The sequence below is a fragment of the Alligator sinensis genome, unplaced genomic scaffold (assembly GCF_000455745.1).
Source record: "Alligator sinensis unplaced genomic scaffold, ASM45574v1 scaffold780_1, whole genome shotgun sequence".
NCBI classification, from domain to species: domain Eukaryota; kingdom Metazoa; phylum Chordata; order Crocodylia; family Alligatoridae; genus Alligator; species Alligator sinensis.
In genome coordinates this window covers 503,476-511,108 of record NW_005842144.1, presented here as the reverse complement: position 1 = coordinate 511,108, position 7,633 = coordinate 503,476, and the positions used below count along the sequence as shown (strand labels likewise).

The 7,633-nt window shown below is 44.5% G+C and overlaps 1 long non-coding RNA gene across 1 annotated transcript in view; it reads right to left on the bottom strand.

Moving 5' to 3' along the window:
• The window catches only part of LOC102369914, a 32,269-nt gene extending 29,926 nt beyond the window's left edge, over positions 1–2,343 (bottom strand). The window contains exon 1 of the long non-coding RNA XR_324046.1: positions 2,306–2,343. This is a non-coding gene — a long non-coding RNA (uncharacterized LOC102369914). The remainder of the gene's footprint in view (positions 1–2,305) is intronic.
• Positions 2,344–7,633: the final 5,290 nt, after the last annotated feature.

Sequence of the window (7,633 nt, the reverse complement as noted above, 5' to 3'; positions counted from 1 at the left end):
GGCTGTCCCAGAGAAGAGACAGGGAAGGATAACATTCCCTGCCCAGCTGCTGAACCCTACCCTACCCGAATTAACCCTTCCCTGCCTGCTCCCTGGGACAGATAGCACATAGAGCCACAAGTAAATAGGGGTTGGGAGGTAGGGAGATTTGAGTAGGGATCTGGGGTGTTAGGAGCAATTGGGGGGTTGCAGGGGGGGCAGTTGGCCTGATCCAGACCTGCATGGTGGGTGTGTTTGCATTAAAGTAAGAATGGCTACACCTCAGTGTAACACCAGCTGTGTAACATTGATCATAGATAATCCTGCCCTGGAGTGCCATAATTTTGAGCTGTATAATAAGTGCTTAAAACTAGTTTCAGGTTTTAATATGCAGAAAAATCAAGGTGTTAAGAGCTTCAGTATCTGCCCAACATTACTGTGTAATAAGACCCATGGTAAGGGCAGAACCAGAAAATAAAAAGGAAATTAAGGAAACAAATGTTGGGGGATTGTGAAGGAAACATTCTAAATTTTGTAAATATTTGACTTGGTTCTGGCAATTTATCCAGTTTGTTTTCAATTATTCTCAAGAAATTTGCCTCTCACTTTTAAGTAGCACCCTCATCATTTTAAAAGCCTAATATCTATTATCCCAACCATGCCAGTGGTCTACCAAAATATATCAATCACAAAAATCCTTGCCTCTTACCCATTTTCTGAACCATCGCAACTACAGTAACACACCCAAACTGCCAAAAACAATGCTGCTCCTTCCTCCCCCTTTCCTTATTCAGAGTCCCTCTTCCCTAAATCTTTTTTAAAACCAATTTTGGAAAACAATGCTAGTAACAAGTTTCTTCTAATAACCCTTTCATAAATTTCTCATATCACCAGGAAACATTGATTTAACTTCAAACTTGGAACAGATTCAGAAGAAAGCTTCATTTTATTTTGCTAAGTGTATGCAATTATGGCCAGTCATAATAATAATATATAATATAGAATGTAACAGAATAGAACTATTTCTTTTAATAAGAATCAAGAATCTAGACTAGAAGCTTTTTCGGTAGAAGCTCTAAAGTAAAGCAGAGGAAAAGAGAGCTGTTGTACGAATAATACCGTTTTCTTTATTCTAATAAAGCAGTTCAGTGATTGTGAGCCTTAGGCTGAAGTTACATGTTACATTTAGACCATAATAAGGGCACTTAAAAAACAAGCATCCTCCAGTTAAATCTCCTTAATTCATGTTAAGTGCCCTCTGAGTATCTTAAAGTTATGCCACTACAAGCAAGGGTTAATTCTGGGCTGTATTACCTAGCTTATTTTAGGGTAACTTTATTCTTCTCCACCGAAATAAAGTGAGCAATTTGCAGTCCTCCAGCATCCCAGGATGCACTGCTCCAGCCCTCCCCATTCCACCCCCACAGACCAGGAATAAAACCTAGGTGCCCTGGCTCCCAGCCAAACCTCTACTCACCAGCCCCCTAGTGGCAAGTTGGAGCTACACAGGCAAAAAATGGTATTAAATCTTTATCATTCAACTGTGTGACAAGGGGCCTCCCAGGGTTGATCTCCACAGCCCGCCCCCTGTCTGGTCGGCAACCGCCCGCCTATCTCACCCACCACACCTTCGATGATAATTAGTTCAATTAAGATGTTAATTAAGCAGGAGGTTACCCATTGTAATCCTCCGATGCCAGGGGGCGCTCTGCAGCTCCAACCTCCCCTAATACCGCAGCCCAAGCCTTGCAGATGGCATCTAGGTTTTCATCTCTTCCGGCCCCCACACTGGGCCCCAGACTCGTCCAAACAGGACCCCTCTATGATCCCTCCTGATCGGGCGGCCTCTCCACCTTCATCCAGGCTACTAGCCCCCCCAAAGCCCTTTTCCCCTCTTGGGTGTGGTCCCCCCAGGACCTTCAGCTAACTGGCCCTGGCCCACCTCCAGGCCAGTCGGGACCCCAGGCCCCTGGCTCTTGGGCATCCCTTGCAGTGGGCCCCTGGCCCTTTTGACCCTCTCTGGTCCTGGCCCCAGCATGGGCCAGTCAAGGGTACTTTCTTGTCAGGTTGGGTCTCAAGCCCCTCTCTCTCAGGGTCCACCCTCTGGGCCCTTCCACAACTCATGGGGTTACCCGCCCAGTGGTGGGAGCTAGGGGTTATGGCACCCCAACCCACCTTTCACCAGGGTGATCACTGGCCTGGCATTTCCTGGGGGCTCCCGCACCACTGAGAGCCCCACCAGATCACCCACTCCCAGCAGGGTACAGTTTCAGGTCATGCCCAGGACCAGGAGCCTCCTTGCCAACCCCTTGCAGCGCCCCCTTACCTCTAGCTCATTCACAACAGCCCTTCAGCCAGACAATGTTGCTGTCTAACCTCCAGCAGTCCAACTACCCTGCTTATAAAGGCAACCCTTGTGTCTAAAATGGCTGCCCTAATCAGGCACCTGGAGGCTGCCAGCTCCAGGCCCTTAAAGTAGCAGGCACACGCAGTGCACTGCCACAAACTGCTCACAGCCTGTTCTAACTTTTACACTGCTTAACATTTCACAGATTTAGTACACTCTAAGTGTAACATGAAACTTCAACCTTAGTTTGCAAACTATGGGCAGGCTTAGAGGAGGGTTTGGTTAGACTTCACTTTGAGAAGCATGGGAAGATGGAAGAAAGAGAACTGTGAGTAGGTGATGCCAAAAGACAATTATGAGAAAGCAAATGGTGCCCACTTATTTAGTGAATAGGTACACATACTTAATATCGTGGAATGTGACCCTAGAAAAAAATTTAAGAATAATATGCAGGAAGGATTATACTAAAAAAATACTCTTGTATAAAAATGGGAGGGGAATGACTGTTTGGTTGATTTGGTTATGTTTTCACTTACATCAAAATCAAGAAACAAATGTGTTTTTTCTGACAAGGTTGTGCTTGGGGAGCCAAGATATTTAGCATGCACTGCTTACAAGGAGTTGTTATACATGCAAGCAAAGGAACCAGAGCAGTATAGAAGCAGATCCAAAATCTAACAGAAGAATGTGCAGGCTGAAGGGTATGGGGAAGTGAACAGAATTAATTATGGTGAGACTGAAGAAGGGAAGGTGGAAAGGACATATAGGGCACATCTACACATCAACCTATGGTAACATTGTTACTGCACCGTGCTTTAATACTTTCTTTTGGAAGCATTAGTTTAGTTTTAGGTTAGTTTTGGCCACTACTTTGCTGTAGCCTCATGTGATTGCTACATTGCAATAGCATGGCATACGACAATGAAGTGCATCGCTATGGCAAGGTAGGGTGACATGTAGGCAAGCCCATATGGCAATATATATTGGCACATAGTATAGTTAGAGGATTAAGTGGTAATTTAGCTTTATTCAAGATGCAGTAAGAAAGGGAAGATGCTGTAGCTTCACTGGTGATGTATAGCTCTGTACTAGAATTTTGTGATAATGATATAAGTTTTCAGAGGCTTCTGTTTGTGGAAGGGTATGATTCTGCTTCAATTGGACGTTGGTTGTTTCCAAGTAATAGGTTTGGAAATAATGCAGGATTTATGGTTTGTGAGATTTTTTTTTGATCTGCACTGGGGCCAAACTAAGTTTTTAAACATTTCCTATGAACTAGAATATCAAAATAAAAACTAATCAGGAAATATTGAGGCAGGTAGTTTCAGAATGGAACATGCTGGTCAGGACCCTGCTCTGTGAAACAGATGTTCTTAAATGCATTCCCTCCCCTTCCCCAACCATTTCTGACTTTTTCTTTCCCTCTCTATTCCCTATAGATAAGTATAAGTGAGCTAAGACATAGGATAAGCTTCAGCATTTTATTTTGGTAGCAAGTTGTATTGGTTTTGTTTTTTCTCCTTTTTTATATTGTATAATTATTATGTTTATATTGATTTTTACTGTTCTATATTACTGTCTTACTGGTACTATATGATTTAGGCCTACATATGTAGGTTAGCATAAGTCATGTCAAGTTTCCATTTTGCTTGTAAAGTCTCCATCCTGTCCCCAGGCCCGGTTGTGTAACACATGACCCGCACCTAGCCCACCTATGTAACTTGGTTCCTGAATGAATGAGGATGAATGAGGGTGCTTGAGAGACAAGGGCAGTAGGTCTAAAAATAGCTCCCTCTGAATGACCGAACCATCAACACCAATACCTGGACCAACGACACACCCCTTGGAACCACCCTCAGCATTCAAGACACAAAAGATGAGGCAACCCACCATCCTGCCCACCACCTATCCACCCAGAGGCTCTGCTGGTGACCCCCATCTGGACAACACCTACTGGACAAGGACCCCTTTCCAGCCTGGATAGGTAGCTATCACCCCCCACTCCCCCTTCAACCAAGGACTTGGATTCTGCTTCTCTTCCCTACCTGGACTCCAGCCCTTCCACTGAGTCTCTTTCTCCTGCTGCCAGTGTGTGTGTGTGTGTGTGTGTGTGTGTGTGTGTGAACCAATAACTTCATGGGGCTGTGTAGTGTGTTGTCTGTGTAATAAAACTGTTATTTGGACCACTAAATTGGGTTTTGCTTTACTGTGGTTTGTCCCTGCTCCAATCTCTACTCCTTGCCACTCTAACTTCTGTCTCATTTCTCCCTCTCCTGCTTCTGGCTCACTGCCACCTCCAACACCTGTCCTGAGCTCCTCTCTGCCTCCAAACTCCCTGTTTCTTTGCCACTGTCTTATCCCCACTGCCTTTTCCTTTTCCCCTGAGCAACCAGGTTTCTGCCTCAGTTTCTTTCCTGCCTGTCTCCTCTGATAAGTGGGAAGGTAAGCACCACTTATCTGCCCCCTCACAATCTCTAAGCTGTCAGCCTGTTTCCAGCCCCAAGCTTCCAGGTTTCTGCATCTCTCTCTCTTTCCTGGCTGTCTCCTCCTTGCCACCACTTATCTTCCCCCTCCCCCACAATATCTCAGCTGTCTGCCTCAGTTCCCAGCCCAGTCTACCTTAAGTAAATCCAAGCCTCAGTTCCTCAGCCAGCTTCTCTGTAGTCCACCGGTTCTAATCCCGGTTCTGGCAACTTGCACTCCCTACACTTTAACTCTCTCTCTCACCTGAACCTTCTCCCAAGTATCCTAGGTACCCCAAGCACACACACACACACTGTACCATCCAAGTTAGGAACTTACTTATGTGTAGGTGGGTTGTGTGTGTGTGAACTGGTGTGTGTGTGTATATATATATATATATATATATCTCTATATGTCGTTGTGTGCATGATATACAAATTAGTGATCTGTGTCTAATTTTTGGGGTATATAGTGTACATGCTTGAATTGGTGATAAGTATGCATGTGCCTAGGCTGGTTTGGATGTGTATATGCCTGAGTTGGTAGTGTGTGTGTGTGTGTATGCACCTAATTGATTTGTGTGTTTGTATATGTTCAATTGTGTCACACCCTCCTGTAACAGTGTGATATTGAGATCCTGAGAGTTGGCCTGACCTCACAGGGAAACACACTGCTGGTAATTTTCCTGGTGAAACTGATTGGATTATCATAGACATCATAGAGAAGTAGGGCTGGAAGAGACGTCCACAGGTCATTAAGTTCAACCCCCTGCCTGAGGCAGGTTTATCTCTGTCCAAACGTATCAGTTTCCCTCAGAAACTTCAGACCCCACATTTTTTCTGTTCCTCTCTCTGGCAGGACATCCAGAGACTAAGAGCCCCAGTTAGGGTTGGGGTTACCAGAACTTCCAAGAGCTATCAGTCTCCCAGCTGCAAGGCAGAAATTCTAGAAATCTTTGTAGATTGGATGTCCCAAAGCCACAGACCCCAAAAACACTGGATTCCTAGTCCTGGGACAGTCTGTGTGGTGGGGCTGCTGCAGAGCCCTAGGCCTAGAAGTTTGTCCCAGGAACATCAATTAAAGCCCAAATTGAAGAGTTTCTAACATTTTTTCTTTAGGATTTCCAAGATTTTCAGACTCCTGATATCATTTTCTGGAATGTTTGGCATGGATTATTTCCATGAAACGACAGACTCTGGGACCACTAAGGTCTTCAAGCAGCCTACTGTGAACCTGACCGTTGGTTCCTAAAAAATTTATCACACCCAAATTATTTGGGATGAAACATTCCAGTTCAATTAATTGGCATTTTTTTGACCAAGGTCTGTTTGGCTGGAGATTTTCCAACCGTTTCTAGGTGAATGTAATCCCCCTCTCCCACCTGAATGGAACTGAGCTGAACACACCAACGTTTTGTGTAGATGTTTAGGCCTGTGGTTCCACTTCAAACTGCTTTCTGTTGCAGGCTGGTCTCAAAGCCTCAGGGAGTGGCTGTACTTGTTGCTATTCCTCCTGCTGTTGTGGAACAGAATTGCTTTATCACTCTGCCCTTGCTGTTTTCAAATTGCTTACTAATAGTAAAGTAAAAAAAAAAAAAATGATGGTTTGGGGCTTGGTTCAGGGCTTGGTCTGAGAAACCAATGCAGCATAAAATGTTAAAATCCCACATTGACCTTTTTGTAATAAGTACGCTTTGGAACATTCACCCATTTATGGAAAATGATGGCAGCATGCCAAATTTGCTGGAAATCAGATGCAAGTTCCAGCTCCCAGCTGCCGACACTGCCTAAAACTACTATTTGGTCATAGACCTATGCTGCATACACAACTCTGACAGATGGAAACATGCTTAGAGAGAAGGTGTCTGCACCTGTCATACAATGAAAATGTTTGCATCCTTGCTGTCTATCTACCTTTGAATCAGAACCTGATTTATCAATAACTTGATCTAATTAAAATAGTTTTCAACGTACCCTTCTTAGAACCAAGGTGCTTTATGCCTGGGGTAGTTTTCAAGAGCATTGTCTTCCTCACGGCCTAGCCTGATTCTTCATTTTGCTTCACTTCAAGCTTACCATGCTCAGAAAACAATGATATGTCTGTGATCTCTTTCCCATATTTTTTAGGAGGAAGGAAGGAAAACAGAAAATAAACACTGAAAAGTCCAATCATGTTCTCCCATCCCATATCATGGCATAAAAGACAGCAAACAAAAACACCAATTTCCACCTTCGTTTTCCCTTTTGCAATTAAAACAATGGGCATGTTTATATGTGTTGTTAAGGTGCAGCAATAAACTCTGGTGCTTATTGATCCGGAGTTTAGTGCTCCCAGGTGCTGTACCTGAACATGTGCTTGGGACCATAGCATGTTGAGCTGGGTCAGAGCAGCCCTGGCTGGCAAGTGGTCTGGGGGGGTCAATCTGCCAGCCCAGGACTGCTGCCCCTGGCTCAATGTGATGTGAAGGGGCTAGCTGGGCACAAGGTTGTTTCAGTGTGGGGCTAGTGGGCAGGCAGACCCCGCACTGAAGCATCCTCATGGGCCAGCCAGCCCCATCAGTGTCTATACATGAGTTGCTGCAGAGTAAAAAACTCTGCCGCAGGATAGTACTTGTATTTACAAATACTAACCTACAGCAGAGTTAATTAGCTTACTCCATCCTAATGATACCGCACATGTAGCCACTGAGATGTTTACTGCGGAGCTAATTAGGCAGCTCCACATTAAACATCTTGTGTAGATGTGCCCGATATGAAGGTTATTTTTCAGTTCCCTTATTTTATGCATATGAAGACTATTTTTGCCAAATTGTGGGATAACAAAACATATGCTCGGGTTCCTCAA